At 38.3% G+C, this 18997-nt stretch overlaps 1 long non-coding RNA gene across 1 annotated transcript; it reads right to left on the minus strand.

Annotated features, from left to right (window-relative positions):
- Positions 1-2479: 2479 nt before the first annotated feature.
- On the minus strand, positions 2480-17772 carry LOC140847917 (uncharacterized). Its single transcript, XR_012128194.1, has 4 exons — positions 17453-17772; positions 17117-17290; positions 5901-6007; positions 2480-4660 (listed from the first exon to the last, which is right to left on the minus strand). It is a non-coding gene; the product is annotated as an uncharacterized lncRNA (long non-coding RNA).
- Between the last annotated feature and the right edge of the window lie 1225 nt (positions 17773-18997).

Genomic DNA, 18997 nt, shown 5'->3' on the forward strand with positions numbered 1-18997 from the left:
TCAGAGGCGGCACTGTGTAGTCAATCCCAATATTTTCCATTACTCCTGGTCGAGCCAACTCTAAATTACATAAAGTCATAGAAAATACAAGGAATATTTTAATTTTTGGCTTTGGAAGGTGCTCTTTTAGTTACACTTAATGTAGCTGTAACTAATACTTGTGAATTCAGGGGTATAAAAAATAAAACTAGGAGACTAAGTTTGGTCTTTGGCTATCTACCTAGTTTCCCAAACAGTCTCTAAACTCTAAACACAATCCTGCTATACACTCTTAGGTATATTCTCAATACTAGCCTAGAAGAAATTACTCTTTCTCCTAATTCCCATTTTACATGCCCTGTACTGCTATCCACGTAGGGAAGCCTAATTAACCACGGTCCCTCATTTTTTCTACTTTTATATTTTCTACTATCACTTACTTTGACTTGCTCATCAATCTCTGTTACCTATTCTATATTCTGTAGAGCTTAATGAGGAATTAAGATTCTTCAAGGTATGAATTTTATTATTAATGACATTTATGGGTAACCACTTATTTTATGTTTAAGCGTGCATACTGGTTATTGGGTGCTGTAAAGACATAGGTTTCATAAAAGTTGTCAGTGAGTGGCATCACTTTAATTACAGTATGCACCAGGATCTTCAGAATTCACTTGTTAAACCTGGAATAAGCACAGTCAGTTATGTGAGAAAAGACAGCCTTGAGTGGCCTGTTTTCCAAGTTAAAAGAGGGCAAGTTGACTCCAGAGTATAGAGTGCCATGAGTTAGGAAATGAATATATAACAAAATTATTTTCTTTAAGACAAAATCATCAGATTTAAACTCTAAATTTTAAGCAAGTGAGCAAAAAAAAAAACCCAAAATTTGGATGGAAACTTTGAAGCCCTTCCATCACAAGAACTGCTAAAAGTTTCATCCATGAGCCCCGCCTGGCTTAAAGTGGTGGTTGTGAAACATCACCTGGGAGTCCCTGGAGTCCCAAGATCCATCTGCTCATGGGGTCCAAGAGGTCCAAGTATTTTTGCTATAAAGCTCAATGTTACTTGCCATTTCCATTCTCATTCTCTTTACAAGCATACAGTGTAATGTTCCAGAGATATGGTATGTGATAACATCAGAGCTCTAATAGTTAATGCGATGTATGATCATGTACATTTGTATTTAGAATGTTTCAGTTTTAACTTCTAATGTCATGACTATCAATAGATACAACCCATTTAACTAAAACTTCCTAGGAATTCTCAGCAATTTTTAATAATACAGAGGAATCCTAAGACCAAAACATTTCAGAATTACTGTTTTAAAAGTCTCCCAATATTTATCAGGGTATAATTACTTTTCGCCGTTTTAATAATGAAAGAGCTCTCTCCCTCTCTCTCTCTGTCACAAATGGCCAACATTGGAAGTTGAATAAATTGAGCACCCGGACTGTGTTCATTTCAGTACCATTGGGTGAACACCTCAAGATGGGCTGATATGAGTCCAAAGAAACAAAAACTTCCTTTGGCTGTGTCACCTTCTGTGTTTTCCTTCACTGTGTCCTCTATATGAAGGGTCATCAACTGTGGCCCGCAGGCCAAATCCAGTCTACCATCTGGCTTCGGAACAGTCGTCTGGGAGCAGTCATGCTTATTCACTTATGTCTTGTCTACGACTGCTTTCAAACTATTATGGCCCCACTTAGCAGATGTGACAGCACCTGGCCTCTCTCATTCAGGTTTGACTTAATGAGGTATGAAGCTGGTAACAGGCCATGTTAGTGTAACAGTATGTAAAATAAGCTGTGTTTCTCAACGAGGCATGGCTTTTCTGACTCCTGTACTTCCAGCAGGAGTCTTTAAGAGCCTGTCTCAGCAGTACTGCTGCACACCAGTGAAGTTCTGAGTGTCTGCCATTTATGTATGGTTCTTCCAGGAAGGTATTGCTGTGTTCCCAGTTTTAAAGACAGTTATTATTATTAGTGAGATAAATCAGTATGTAATAAGAAACATTCATGTACTAAATGTAATTCACTGTTATAAAATATTCTATTTTTATTTATCATATTTTACCTTATTTTCTACTTTATTATGACAAGTTCAATTTGTTATAATGTGATTACAGAGGAAAGATACAACATTTAACTTAAAAATCTTTTATGTACACAAAGATATATGGGATTTTAGGGGTCAGGACTAAATGAATTCCTTTTCAGACTATTGAAATAAACACCATCTCAAATTTTAAGTTACTTACATTAGCTTTAAGAATAATTCTGAATATTGAACTATTAAGAAAGAAATTAAGAAAGAACAAATATACATGTAACTTATACACCGTTTTTCTTCATTGGTCTTTCATTATCAAAACTCCCTTATTCTTACTTTATCTATGGTAGACCACCAAGGGCAATTCAGTATCTCAACTCTTACCTGGAGAAGAGTTTCGATTATTTTGAGAAGAATTTTTAATTCCCTTGTCCACTTTGTAAACATCAATTAGTTGGCAAATGCTATGTGTAAAGAAAGGTTACAAATAATATTACTACTTTAGTACTGATTTGAAAAACATTTATCAAATAACATTCCTAAGAATATTTTGGATAATAACAGCTAATACAAAGCCTTAATTAGCCCATATACTCCAAATTTCTAAGTGTTACAAACTTTTTATCAAGCAAATAATTAAATATGACAAGCGGTAAGATAGTAAGGTGGACCAGTCATGAACTGAGGGCACTATAGCTCAGTAAATGAGTCAGACTTAGCGTGCCATAATGGATGGATGTGTCTTGAACTCAGAAGGCCTAGCTCTATAACCAACAGCTTTTTGTTATTGGACAAGCTGCTTCTCTTCAATTCAAAGTCTTGCTCTAGAAATTAGGGATCTTGCTCTAGAAAGTAGGGATCTTGCCGCCTCATTTTACAAAGTTGTTGCAAGGGTTTCATAAGCTACTATACCCCCAAAATGCTCACAGGAACACTCAAGGAATGGAATGATTTGCTCTTCAACTTGAAACTATTTTGGAATACCAAATAAAACCCAGTGGGTTTTCACATGTTCTAACAAGTTAGCTGCCGTGTTCAGAAGACGTAATTATTTTCGGTTAACTGTTCTTTCTTTTTGGTAATTTAGGTGATAAGTAACTTATAAATATACTACCTCATTAAGTTGGATGACAGCATTGTCCCCTATCACTGTAGCTAATCACACCGACGGCACAAACCAATAGAAGTCAAAACCTGGCGCCGACTGCTACTTTTTCCTCTCCATCTACTCAAACTTTGAACTAGCAGGTCTTTATCTGAATGATGTTTCATCTCCATGTCATCTCCAGTTGACTTGAAAGACTTACCCCTACTCTTGTACATGTGGACATGGATGGGGCTTAGCTCTCCTAATGCCAAGTAACCTACTTGAGATTCAGAGATTCCTGTTGAGTGGCTGGCTTTCTTGTGAGGCAGAATCTGAAAGTATTTTGAAACCTGAACTCCACTCAAGGCACTTTGGAAATTTTCATCATTATGGAAAACAGACCACTTAAGGGGTGAACCTTAATTATGGAATCTCAGGCAAACTGGTCCCACTATTTAGGTCAGGGCAATATGGGGTGTTCCATGACCTAAGAAACCCTCTACCCTGTGGGTACAGAACATCCTACGAGAAGGCAAGTCTAATCTCTTCCTGCAGCCTTATCTGAACCTCTCTGCTAATATCTGCAGCTAATGGTCCCACCTAATATCGGCAAACAGGACAGACAATATCCTCAAAGGGTGAGTCATTGTGAGGGTCTCAGGCTAGGGTGCAGGCTCTCCATAAGGCTTTTGAGGGTGTGCAGAAAAGTGTGTTGCTGAAGCTAGCAGGCCCAGCTGCCAGAACAGGGAGCTCATGCTCTGAAATAGTGGCTGAACATACAAGCATATGTATGTGAACTGAGAAAAGGTGTGGCTTTTCCAGTCTAGTGTGGATCACCATGAAGACAGGAATCTAGAAAGGCAAGGACATCCTGGGAGCAAAGGTCAATCAGCACTGCCTGTAGGGCCATTTCAGTAGCAATGCTGCAGCAGTACAAGCAGTGGAAACAAACAGAACATAGAGTGTCCTTTCCCGCCCCCTCCAAGGGACTTATGAAAGAGCACTGTCTCTTTGGTCTTAGGGAAACCCTTGGGTTCTTGGAAAATTCAGGGGGGAGAGTATAGGGGTAGTACCCAGGGAAAAAAGCAGGATTTTCTGCTATTGTGAACATGTCCAGGTAACAGTAGAAAATTCGGAGATGTGACATTATTTGTGCCTCATGCATAGCTGATATACATAGAATTAAATGGATAATGTTATATCTTAAAAAAAGTCCTGTGATAAAGAACTGGGCACCATTGCTACCAGTCTAGCTTTTTGCAGGGTTTCTGGCTGATGATGTGCCCTATGTGTAGTGCCAGTCCAAAACTGACTGAACCAAACTACGAAATCACCTGTTACATATTGAGTAACAGTTATTTTAAACATTAGTTCAGTGGTAGCTAGCATTTTAATGTAAATACTTACGTATTCAAACCTCTCTTATAAGCATAATTTTCTGCAGTCCATCCAAGGGTATCTTCCGAAAAGACATCAATATCTTGCTGAAGAAGCAGCCTGGCTATAACTGTTGATCCATTATCTATAGCAAGCATGAGTGTTGTTCTAAAATGACAGAGAAATAACTTCACCCTTAGGAACTTTGTTACTTAAATAGCTAACTTGATACACTTTACCAAGTTAAAATCTTGCCTGTCTGTGTAGAACTGACCATTCTCATGGTCAAGGGTTCATCTTTGTAAATTACCTCCAAGACTAAAAGGAATGGACAAAAAGGAAGCCTTTTGTCCCACTTGGCTATTATGTAGTAGAAGTTGCTACTTTCAAGTCCTCTGGTGGACAAGAAACTATAGTGAGGTCACTTTTCTGAAATCGGTGAAGATTTAAATGAAGAATCCCCCATTTCTTCCTTAGTCCAGTATATTATACTTGAAAAAGACTGAAGTCTGATACATTAAAGCTATTTGCAGGCTTATAACAATATTAGTAATAATGGTAGTACTCATAGTTGCAGTTAAGATGCTAAGTATGTGCTAGGCACTAAACTAAATGATGTATCTATAATCTTATACACAACCATTCTTGAAGGATATATTATAATCCTATTTTATATCAAACATATTGGTGCTGATAAGTAATGTTCCCAAGGTCACACGCCTAACAAGCAGGAAAGTGAGGTATCACACCCAGTCTTGTGAGAACCTAAAGCCCACCTCCTTTCTCTTTATCACCCACCTATGACTTGTCTTCAGTAAATGGAAAGTTTGTTCAACTAAAGCTATCTTTCTTCCTTCTACCATACCAATGAAAAATAAAAACATCAAAATATATTAGAAGTGAAAAAGGATAAAAACTCATGAGCCCATAGTATCTGGTAATAGTCATTAACAGTCACTTAGGAATAACCTAGTAACGTCATTATTCTTTAAAGAAAGCAACTTAAAGCAAAGACACTTCCAAAAGACAAAAATCAATTCCTTTTTATGCTCAAGAGGCATCTTTTAGGAAAAAATGTATGTAAAGTAGAGGTAAAAAAAATACTATAAAAGCATTAAGAAGTCCAAAATTGTGTCCTTAAAAAGCCTGTAGTTTATAAAAACCAATATGAAACCCACCCTTTAGCTAATCTAAAAATCATGAGCAAAAAAGTCAGATTGCAAATGTCATCAGCTAATATTGTAAAAGAACCCTGCTGTACAGACTGTTGCCTAGTCAGAATCATTGCTTTTCTACTAATGATGTGTTGATATTTTCCACTACGTAATTATCAATTAATCCTACACTTAATCTTCTGATGTGTTTATCACGACGCTAGAGAAATACAAGGTTTAAGAAAATACTGTACCTTTTTTTCTTATCAACAGCATGTACATTTGCTCCTTTAGTTAACAAATACTTTGTCATTTCACACTTTCTTTGCCTTATAGCAAGCAAAAGTGGTGTGAAGCCTTCCTGTAAATCAGCAAAAACAATTTACAATTTAGAAAATCATATATTTCTAAACTGAATAAAAAAGTTATGAAAGATCCTCTGCCCTTAAACATATAATATAGAAGGAAAATAAAAAGTGGCCCCTTCCTTCTCAGCCCTCAGTTTTCACCTGCTGCTCCTTCTCTGGCAATGCCCTTCCTCTACACCTCTTCGACAGACTACCTGCAAAGGCATTCTCCACAACTCACTGCAAATACTGAAGTCTTCCAGGAAGTCTTTGCTTCCCTTCACAGTATTGACCATGGTGTGCTGTACTTGCCTTACTGCTTCCCCTCTAAACCAAGAGTTTCTTGAGGACAGGGGCTATTTCTTAATCTCTCTGTATCTCCAAGCTTTAAGATGTAGTAGGAAGTGCTTTAACTATTTTTACTGAGTTAACCGAAGTGAGTCTCTCTAGGGTACTGTTTCTTACAACAATTATTCCAAAGAATATGTACTTTACCAAAAGTTAATGACTATGCCACAGTGAGAATTCCATGTTCTGTATTTGAGAAATATTTTAAAGCTGTGCTTTATATGTCTAGTACTAAGGAAATCTGTTTAACTTTGCTTACTCCCTATCTGCCCAATACTTCTTTGTTGCAAACATTAACATTTGAGGAATTAAGTGTTTCAGGGATAGTTCTGACAGCTTTCCAGTAAAAATGAGGGTTTTTCCCATGTGTACAAAATTGCTTGATTCTTCTATCAATGGTGTCAGGTTCCAAGATGTCAATGTCAGGCACTACTGCTTCGAATGGGTCACTAGAAAATGGACTCTGAATTAAAAACGACACGCTTCGAATGAAAGGATTGCTTATAACCAAATGGTCCATGGGTTTTGTCCTATAAGAAGATAGTTTTGTTTTACCTTTGCTGTTAGTAAGCTCAATATGAAATTTTAATCCCAATTGTAATGATAACCCTGGGCCCACTAAAAAATCTTTTTATTTAGGATTCCATTTTAATTGCCACTTAAAATTGTATTCCATGCAAAATATGAATCAAATAAAAATATAATGGCTTATCAATAAAACTTCTAATACTGATCTACATGGATTATTTGTAGCATAATGGAAGTTAACTAAATCACTTGCATTTTTAAGGAACAATGCTGAGGGAAAAGATATAATATTGTCTACACTAAACAGATAACCTAAATGACTGTAACCATGATCAACCTCATTAGGTTTATAGACATTCCAGTGGGGATAGGATTACCAATAATACATGTAAAAAAAAGTCATTTAAAAAACCACTTATAGAAAAGATGGCAGCATAAGAGGTGAGACAGAGAACTCCTAAAATGACACATAATATGAAAATATAATTAATACAACTAATCCTGAAAGAGCAACAGGAAAGAAGGCTGCACCAGACTGCATACACATGGAGCAAAGAGCAGACCTCACAGAATATGGTAACATACCTGACCTGGTGGGACCCAACCCTTTCCCCTACCCCAGCCCAGCAGAAGAGGAAGAAACAGAGCAGGGGGTGAGTGGACGCCTGGGACTCCTGAACACCTAGCCCTGGATATCTGCTCTGGGAGCACGAACCTACATTGCACGCTGCTCTGATTTAGTGCGGTTGGAAAGCTAAGACAGGCTGAATACCTGCAGAGATGGAAATTCCAGCTGCTTGTGGAAAACAGGGATTCATATCTGGCTGATGTGGGTGGGCAGTCTGAGAGACTTCCTAAAAGTGAGAGGGCTGCTAAAGGGACAAGGATTGTGCAGAGCTTACTGCTCAGGAGAATGGACAGGTAGCCAAAATTGTCTGGGTGCACTCTTCCCAGCAGGTTGGGAGCTTAAACTATCTTTAGGCACTCCATTCCCCTGGCTACATACACAGCTCCAAGGCCCCCACCACCACTATGATACACAGCCTGCTGTGTCTTACTCCTGCCTGGCTAGCGTGCAGCTGGCTCGGGATCACAAACCAGCAAAACTTGCCCTGCCATCAGGCCAGCCAGAGGGAAGCTCCGCCTACGGCAGCTACAAACACACAGCATAGAGGCTTACACCTGTGTGTTTGGCCCACTGGTTTGGGCAGTGGAGACAGGCATAGCAGCCCGGAAGCAGGAAACAGCTCTTTCCTCCACCAAGGCACCAACACAGCTCTGCTGCGACCCCCGACATTGCTCCAGGCGCTAAACAGCTCCAGAGAGTAGAGCTTCTGGGCACTACAGGGCACCACAGACAAACTATGAACTGTCAAAGGAACTTGGTTGAAAGCAAAATGATGAATACACTTGAGAAAGATTGAAATGAAATCGACCTCATGAATCTTCCTGAAAGATATTTCAAAATAAAAATCATTGACATACTCATGGAGGTATAGAAAAATATTCAAGATCTCAGGAATGAATTTAGGACAGAGATCAAATAGTTGAAGAACACAATGGAGGGTATTAAAAGCAGATTAGATACAGTGGAGACAATAAATGAAATAGAAATTAGGGATATGGAAGAGAAATACAAAGAAGCTGAGGCACAAAGACTGGAAGAATACTGAGAGAACTGTGTGACCAACACAAATGGAACAATATTTGATTATAGGGGTACCAGAAGAAAAAGATAGAAGGTGTCTTTTAGGAAATAATTGCTGAAAACTTCCCCAATCTGGGGAAGGAGATAGTCTCTCAGGCCATGGAGGTGCACAGATCTCCCAACACAGGGACCCAAGGACAAAAACACCAAAACATATAATAATTAAAATGGCAAAGATCAAGGATAAGGACAGACTAGTAAAAGAAGCCAGAGACAGAAATAAGATAATATACAAAGGAAAACCCATCAGGCTTTCATCAGATTTCTCAGCAGAAACCTTACATGCCAGAAATGAGTGGAATGATATATTTAATGCAATGAAGAAGAAGGGCCTCAAACCAAGAAAACTTTATCCAGCAAGATTATCTTTTCAATTTGAAGGAGGGATCAAAGAATAACCAGATAAGGAAAAGCAGAGAGAATTTAGCTCCCAGAAACCATCTCTACAGTGTATTTTGGAGGGACTGCTACAGATGGAAGTGCTCCTAAGGTTTAATAGCTGTCACCAGAGGTAATAAAAAGGGATAGACAAAAAGTACAGAATCTGATATATAATATATAAGGAATGGAGGAGGAAGAAAAGGAGGGAAAAAGAAAAAAAAGAACCTTTAGATTGTATTTGTAATAGCATACTAAGTGAGTTAAGTTAGAGTCTTAGATAGTAAGAAAGTTACCCTTGAACATTTGGTAAACACAGATCTAAACCCTGCAATGGCAATAAGTACATACCTATTGATAATCACCCTTAAAGTAAATGGTCTGAAAGCACGAATCAAAAGACATAGTCACTGAACGGACAAAAAACAAGACCCATCTATATGCTGCCTACAAGAGACTCACTTCAAAATCAAAGACATGCACAGACTAAATGTGAAGGGATGGAAAAAGGTAGTTCATGCAACTAATAGGGAGAAAAAATCAGGTGTTGTAGTACTAGTATCAGACAAAATAGACTTTAAAGAAAGTCACAAGAGAAAAAGAAGGACATTACATAATGATAAAGGGATCAATCCAACAAGAATATATAACCATTATAAATATCTATGCTCTGAACACAGAAGCACCTACATATGTGAAAGAAATACTAACTGAATTAAAAGGGAAAATAGAATGCAATGCATTCATTCTAGGAGACTTCAACACTCCACTCACTCTGAAGGACAGATCAATCAGACAGAAAGTAAGTAAGGACACAGAGGCATGAACAAAACATTAGAATAGATGGACCTAATGGACATCTACACTACTCTACACCCAAAAGCAGCAGGACACACATTGTTTTCAAGTGCACATGGAACATTTTCCAGAATAGACCACATACTAGGCCACAAAAAGAGACTCAGTAAATTAGAAAAGATAGAAATTGTGCCAACCAACTTTTCATATCATAAGGGTATAAAACTAGATACAAACTGTACAAAGAAAACTAAAAGGCTCACAAATACATGGAGGATTAACAACATGCTCCTAATCAATCAATGGATCAATGACTAAAGTAAAGCAGAGATCAAGCAATATATGGAGACAAATGAAAACACCACCACAACGCAACTACTTCTGTGGGATGCAGTGAAAACAGTTCTAAAAGGGAAGTATATAGCCATTCAGGCCTATTTAAAGAAGGTAGAACAATCCAAGATGAATTGTCTAAATTCACAATTATTGAAACTGTTCAAAGAACAAATGAGTCCCAAAATCAGTAACAGGAGGGACATAATAAAGATCAGAGAAGAAATAAATAAAACTGAGGAGAATAAAACAATAGAAAAAATTAATGAAACCACTAGCTGGTTCATTGAAAAGTAAACAAAGCTGATAAACCCCTAGCAAGACTTATTAAGAAAAAAAGAGAATCTACACAAATAAACAGAATCAGAAATGAGGAAGGAAAAATCACTACAGACCCCACAGAAATACAAAGAATTATCAGAGAATGCTATGAAAATCTGTATGCTAACAAACTGGATAACCTAGAAGAAATGGACAACTTTCTAAAAAAATACAACCTGCCAAGACTGACCCAGGAAGAAACAGAAAATCTAAACAAATCAATTGCCAGCAATGAAATTGAATTGGTGATCAAAATACTACCCCAGAACAAAAGCCCCATACCAGAGGGATTCATTGCTGAATTTTATCAGACATTTAGAGAAGACATAATACCCATTTTCTCCTTAAAGTTTTCCAAAAAATAGAAGAGGAGGGAATACTTCCTAACTCATTCTATGAAGCCAGCATCACTCTAATACCAAAACAAGGCAAAGACACCACAAAAAAAAAAAAAAGAGAAAACTACAGACCAATATCCCTGATGAACACAGATGCAAAAATACATAGCAAGATATTAGGAAAGTGAATTCAAAGATACATCAAGAGGATCATACACCATGATCAAGCGGGATTCATCTCAGGAATGCAAGGACAGTACTACATTAGAAAATCCATCATCAGCATCCACCAAATTAACAAAAAGAGGGACCAAAACCATACGATCTTTCCGTAGATGCTGAAAAAGGATTTAACAGTATTCAACATCCATTCATGATAAAAACTTTCAAGAAAATCGGTATAGGAGGGTGAGTTCCTCAATATAATAAAGGCCATATCTGACAAAACCACAGCCAACATCATACTTAACAGCAAGAAGCTGAAAGCTTTTCCTCTAAGATTGGGAACAAGACAAGGATTCCCACTCTCCATGCTTTTATTCATCATAGTACTGGAGGTCCTAGCCACAGCAATCACACAACACAAAGAAAGAAAATGCATCCAGATTGGTAAAGAAGAATTCAAACTGTCACTGTTTGCAGATGACATGATACTGTATGTAAAGAACCCTAAGGACTCCATTCCAAAACTACTAGAACTAATATCTGAATTCAGCAAAGTTGCAGGATACAAAATGAATACAGAGAAATCTGTTGCATTCCTATACGGTAATGATGAACTAGCAGAAAGAGAAATAAGGAAAACAATTCCATTCACAAAAGCAGCAAAAAGAATAAAATACCTAGGAATAAACCTAACCAAGGAAGTGAAAGACCTATACTCTGAAAACTACAAGAATCTCCTAAGGGAAATTAAAGAGGATACCTATAAATGGAAAATCACCCCATGCTCTTGGAGAGGAAGAATTAATATTGTTAAAATCGCCATCGTGCCTAATTGAATCTACAGATTTAACACAATCCCTAACAAAATACCGACAGCATTCTTCAATGAACTGGAAGAGTTCTAAAATTGATATGGAACCACAAAAGAACCCGAATAGCCAAAGCAATCCTGAGAAGGAAGAATAAAGCAGGGGGACCGCGCTTCCCAACCTCAAGCTCTACCTCAAACCACAGTAATCAAGACAATTTGGTACTGGCACAAGAACAGAGCCATAGACCAGTGGAACAGAATAGAGAGTCCAGATATTAACCCACGCATATGTGGTCAATTAATGTATGATAGAGGAGCCATTGATATACAATGGGGAAATGACAGCCTCTTCAACAGCTGATGTTAGAAAAACTGGACAGCTAAATGTAAGAGAATGAAACAGGATTATTGTGTAGCTCCATACACAAAAGTAAATTTGAAATGGATCAAAGACCTGAATGGAAGTCATGAAACCATAAAACTCTTAGACATAAGCAACTTCTTCATAAACATATCTCCGCAGGCAAGGGAAACAAAAGCAAAAATGAACAAGTGGGACTATATCAAACTAAAAAGCTTCTGTACAGCAAAGGACACCATCAGATTAACAAAAAGGCATCCTGCAGTATGGGAGAATATATTCATAAATGACAGATCCAATAATGGGTTGACCTCCAAAATACAGAAAGAGCTCAGGCACCTCAACAAACAAAAAGCAAATAACCCAATTAAAATGTGGGCACAGGATCTGAACAGACACTTCTCTAAAGAAGAAATTCAGATGCCCAACTGGCATGTGAAAAGATGCTCCACATCACACAAATCAGAGACATGCAAATTAAAACCTCAGTGAGATATCACCTCACACCAGTTAGGATGGCCAACATTGAAAGGACAAAACAACAACAAATGATGGTGAGGTTGTGGAGGAAAGGAAACCCTCCTACACTGCTGATGGGAATGTAAATTGGTTCAACCATTGTGGAAAGTAGTATGGAGGTTCCTCAGAAAACTAAAAATAGAAATACCATTTGACCCAGGAATTCCACTCCTGGGAATTTACCCTAAGGATGCAGGAACCCAGTTTGAAAAAGACATAGGTGCACCCCTATGTTTTTGGCAGCACTATTTACAATAGCCAAAAAATGGAAGCAATGTAAGGGTCCCTCAGTAGATGAATGGATAAAGAAGATGTGGTACATATACACAATGGAACACTATTCAGCCATAAGAAGAAAACAAATCCTACCATTTGCAACAACGTGGATGGAGCTAGAGGGTATTATGCTCAGTGAAATAAGCCAGGCAGAGAAAGACAAGTGTCAGATGATTTCACTCATCTGTGGAGTGTAAGATCAAAGCAAAAAGTTAAGGAACAAAACAGCAGCAGACTCACAGAACCCACGAATGGAGTCACAGTTACCAAAGGGAAACGGACTGAGGAGGACGGGTGGGAAGGGAGGGATAAGCGGAAAAAGGGGCATTATGATTAGCATACATAATGTGTGTGGTGGGGGGAGACACGGGAAAGGCAGTTTAACACAGATAAGTAGTGATTCTATAACATCTTACTACACTAGTGGAAAGTGACCTTAATGGGGTATGTGGTGGGGACTTGATAATGGGGGGAATCTAGTAACCACAATATTGTTCATGTAGGTGTATGTTAATGATGTATCAATAAATAAATGAATGAATAAATAAAAATAAGCAAATAAAAAGGGAATAAGTAAATATAAACCTCTTATAAATTCTAATTTAAGTCAAGCCTATTCCTGAGATTAATATATGACGTAAACTCTACATTGTAAATTAATACAAACCATCTCAAAAATCTTGAATATTTATCAAATAATACTATAAAATAGTCTAACGTCAAATTGTAACCTCCAGTGTTTATAGAGGGCAAAGTAGGTGACTCAAGGAAGTAAAGACCCCAGGTGGGGACAGGGGAACAGAAAAAGGGGAAGCCCTCTGCACAGCACCACACCTCAGAGTAGGCATGATTCCACGTTGCAGATATGATCCTTTAAGAGAAGCCTGAAGCCCAGATTTCTACATGAGTCCCCTTCATTTTAAATATTGACTCAATTTATTGGGGCAAATTAAATGTATTCAGGGGCCACAGTTAGTCTATAGTTCACTTGTTTTACATTTTTCACATTTCCCAGTGGTTGTGTATAAAACAAATCGGTGTATGCAAAAATCTCCCCTTTTTTTAGTATCATATGGTTTACCAAAACACTGGGCCCCAACATGTAATAAAAATTGCTATTAAGATTCATAATACCCAGAAATAGGATCACTCCTACACTGTTGGTGGGACTGCAAGTTGGTACAACCACTGTGGAAAGCAGTATGGAGGTTCCTCAAAAGACTAAAAATAGAAATACTGTTTGACCCAGGAATTCCACTCCTGGAAATTTGCCTGAAGAAAACAAAATCCCTGCTTCAAAAACATATATGCACCCCTATGTTTATTGTCACACCGTTTACAATAGCCAAAATGTGGAAGCAACCTAAGCATCCATCAGTAGATGACTGGATAAAGATGTGGTACATATACAATGGAATATTATTTTGCTCTGAAAAGGAAATCCTGCCACTTGCAACAACATGAATGCATCTTGAGGGTATTATGATCAGGGAGATAAGCCAGGTGCAGAAAGACAAATACCATATGATTTCACTTATTTGTGGAATATAAAAAGAAGAAAAAGAAAAAGAACAAAACAGCATTAGACTCACAGACACTGAGAAGCGTCTAGTGGTTACAAAGGGGGAGCAAACTAGGCAGGGATGTTGGAGGGAGGAGGAGGGGTACTATAGAACCATCGTGCTGTACATTTGATAAAAACCAAAAATGATTCATAATACCACCTCAAAGAATTTTTCCAATGCTTATGAAAGCTACAATCTATTTTTATTTAATTCTCCCAGATTGTTAATCAAATGGATAACTAGTTCTTAGGACTGCTGAACCTAAACTATTAAAAAAATTCCCATCACTTTTGTCACTAACTACATGGATTTCGATATTTAAAATTGCAATTCTAATTATGCCAGGGATCTGTGAATTTAACAGACATACTGAGACACTCTATCACACGGCTTCAGCTAAAAAGAAGGTCCATGATTTACTACTATTGCCATCGGAGAACCCTGCTTGTGATAACCAATTTGTTGGCCTAATGACTTTAATGATACCAAAAGATGCAAAATCCTTCAAGGGTCAGCCTCTACTTATTAAGACTATCCAGAAGCAAATTACTAAAGACTCTTTGAGTGCTAGGGAATAACTGATGGCTGGAAGGAAAAACATGTTTTGTTTAGGCCAACAGATATCGCCAGTAATATTCTTTTTAAACTTCTCAGTCACAGAGGTAGGGCCAGATGGAAGTCAGGCTAAAATTGTCAGAAAGGAGAGAGCTGAAGGAAGTAGTAACCTATCAAACTCCAACTCTTCTAGGGATTTCTTAAGTTTGTGAGATCTGCAAATTTATATATTACACTTATCCATTCAGTAGTTGTTAAGCAAGAGCTGTATCAGTACCTCAAGGAAATATTTCCAAATATACATACATATCCAGGCCTTACTGGACTTGGTTTTTTAAAGTTTCCCAGGCAATTCGATTAACCAGCACAACCCTAGCTGAGCACTGGTGCACTGGACAATCACGTCATTCTCATCTCTCACATATGTGGTCAATTCCTGCTATCACTAGAGGATTTTATCAAAGAAAGGAAAGCACAAGAGATGAGTCACTTAGCAAAACTGCATTCAATTTTTCTCGGTGGGGGCAGAACAGGGACTTGTAAGGAAACCCAAAATGTAACTTGATTTCGTTATTCATAAACTCCTCCCTTCCCATCAAGATGTTCTAGATCTGAAGGCAGAGTTTAGCTCCCGTCTACGTGGCTGTTTCTGAGAGAACGGGATATATCAGTTCATTACATCATCTTCCCTCGTTTCCCACCTCATCACCAACTGCTCCCTGCCAGTCTGGTTCCTCAGAGTCCTCCTAATGTTGATCTCTAAGCAAGTTTACAACCCATTCATCCTCTTTCCCAAACAAACAATTATTTTCCCTCAAGGCTGAAGACATCTTGCCTAAACAGAGAAAAGCAAGAAGGACAAAGCAAACACAAAACACCTCGTCTTGTTCTTTCCCTTCATGTGCCCAAATTCCAAATTGGCCTCCATATTTCTGATTGCACTCTCTCTCCTTTTCCCTTTCCTTTTTGCCTCTGAAACTTTAGCCAGTGAAAGAGGAATCGCTTTTACGTAAGTCAGTTTTTTTAATAAAATAGAAACTCGTCAAGAGTAGCCACAATTTCAGATGATAAAATGCATTTCTTTTGTTTTCTTTTTAGATAAAGCCTATTTCCAAAGCAAACTTGGCTTTCCTGTGTTGCTTGACACCAATTAGAAAAAAACTTGGGTGCGGAAAAAATATTTGAAAGAAAAGCTGTACTTCAGCAAATTCAGTGTTTTCACAAACATCTGCCATGAACGCATGTAACAAAGCTGTACTCTAATGCTTTCTTAGAAGAGCCATTATTTTGAGTGAAATCTTAGTTATTTTAAAATATTTTCAGTCAGGAAATGCTTGATTTTCCAAATATGTAAAATTGATCCTAACTATATTAACCTGTTGGGGCTGCCGCATGGGAGGTAACGTACGTCCAGAAGAAACAGCAGGCAGATCAGCTTCACCATCACCTGTTCCCTACATGCAGCTATAAGCTGGTGAGGAGCTGCATGAGGCTGAGCAGGAGCTACTTTGTGATATGAAAACCCTAAGGTGGTACATGGCTGGCAGAGCAGCTGCCAGTACAAGGGAATTGCCCTGCTGATGTCAAGATGTGACCCAAACCCCTCACTGGATCTTCAGAGCCCTGGGGTCCCAGAGTGCCCAGGTCCTGTGGTGTGCCGCTTCCACATCCCACATGCACTCACCCAGCTCCTCTGGCCTGGTACCAGTTCTCCACCTCTCCTTCCACCCATCCCCAGCAGCACCCATTTCCTAAGGCTCTGCAGAGCAGTCAGCCTCCACCATCACCTCACAGCCCCTCAGCCTTCAGTCCTTTGTGGGCTCTGAGCCTACCACCCCCTCCCAGGCAGTCAAGGGAAGGTCCTCCTCCTCGGGGAAAGCAGGGCCAGGAGACTGTTCTGCCCTCTGTATGGGCATCCTTTCTCTAGCCCTCCCTGACTTGGCTTTGGAGGTGTTTCCATGGTGACAGGGCCCGATGTCGAGTATGCAGTATATGTATGTGTCTACATATACACACACATACGGATGTATATGTAAAAGAATTTTATACATCAATGGCTACTAAAGAAATTAAAAACATGTTATTCAAATTTTTGTAGATAAAGGTGGTGGGTGCATACCTCATTGTTTGCCTCAATGTCTGCGTTGTGCGAAAGGAGCTGTGCCACTGTTGTTACACACTCACCACAAGCTGCATAGTGTAAAGCTGTGTTGCCATAGATGTCACTTACATTGGGATCGGCACCATGGTTTAAAAGAATATGTGCGCATTTCTCTTGCTGGCATTGCACGGCCTGTAGGTATTACACAAAGAAACACAGTATAAATTCTAGGATTTCAAAGTAGACACTCTACAGGTTTCACCAGTGAGTTATACTTAAATGAGAGAAATTGATTTATCTTCTCAGCTATTACATCAAATCCATCTCAGGCTGGCATCGACAGCTCCTACATACCTTGATCAGGGGTGTCCTCTCTAGGTTGTCACGGAGGTTAAGCTCACATTTTCTCTGTAGCAGAACAGTTACCACTTCTGCATGGCCGTTGGCACAGGCCAAATGCAGAGCAGTCCTAGGAAAGTGAGTGGACTTGTTAGGAACAATGCACTCTTCTCAAAACATACAATTATTCATGTAATTGTGAACATTAAAGAGCTAAGTCTTCAAAACAAGTCTACTTTTTCTGGAGAAGGTACAATATTTATCAGCCTTATTACTCACCACATTAATGAAAGTGCAGACTACTTGATAGAAATAGCATGACCTGGGGATTCAGCTCATCTTAGGTTTGAATCTTACACCTTAGTGATCAGTTGGCCTTTTGGTGCCTCAATTTCCTCATCAACATAATGGGGATAAAAGTAAGTTATCTCATGGGATACTACTGTTATATTTAAATAAGAATCTATGCTAAATGCTTTAGAACAGTTCCTAGCACAAACAGCAGGTCAGCAATTATTACACTATTGTTATAATTATTACTATTACTACTCCTTTATAAAGGGAATCCAATTTAGTAAAATGATATAATTGTGCCTACTTTACAAAAATGTTTTAATTAGAGCACTGTGTTTGAATCATTTTAAGATTCTCATTCCCTCACATTTTAACATCTCACATTGGAATGCAGCTATAATTCATAACGCCTGATAACTAATTGGCAGCATTTAAAACGTTTCTTATTGGTGCATAAAATAGTACAGCATCAGACAATCCACTGAATTACATTAAATGAAATAATGGTATACACAACAGATCTACTGCAGTTCACATACTTGGATTTAAATAAATTTTAGTTCTTAAAAGCATTATGATATTCATAAATGACAGATCTGATAAAGGGTTGACATCCAAAATATATAAAGAGCTCACACACCTCAACAAACAAAAAGCAAATAATGTGATTAAAAAATGGGCAGAGGAGCTGAATAGACAGTTCTCTAAAGAAGAAATTCAGATGGCCAACAGACACATGAAAAGATGCTCCACATCGCTTGTCATCAGAGAAATGCAAATTAAAACCACAATGAGATATCATCTCACACCAGTAAGGATGGCTACCATCCAAAAGACAAACAACAACAAATGTTGGCGAGGTTGTGGAGAAAGGGAAACCCTCCTACACTACTGGTAGGAATGTAAATTAGTTCAACCATTGTGGAAAGCACTATGGAGGTTCCTCAAAATGCTCAAAATAGACATACCATTTGACCCAGGAATTCTACTTTTAGGTATTTACCCTAAGAATGCAGCACCCCAGTTTGAAAAAGACAGATACACCCCTATGTTCATCGCTGCACTATTTACAATAGCCAAGATATGGAAGCAACCTCAATGTCCATCAGTAGATGAATGGATAAAGAAGATGTGGTACATACACACAATGGAATATTACTCAGCTATAAGAAAAAAACAGATCCTACCATTTGCAACAACATGGATGGAGCTAGAGGATATTATGCTGAGTGAAATAAGCCAGGCAGAGAAAGACAAGTAGCAAAT

This window comes from Manis javanica, chromosome 2 (genome assembly GCF_040802235.1).
Source record: "Manis javanica isolate MJ-LG chromosome 2, MJ_LKY, whole genome shotgun sequence".
NCBI classification, from domain to species: Eukaryota; Metazoa; Chordata; class Mammalia; order Pholidota; family Manidae; genus Manis; species Manis javanica.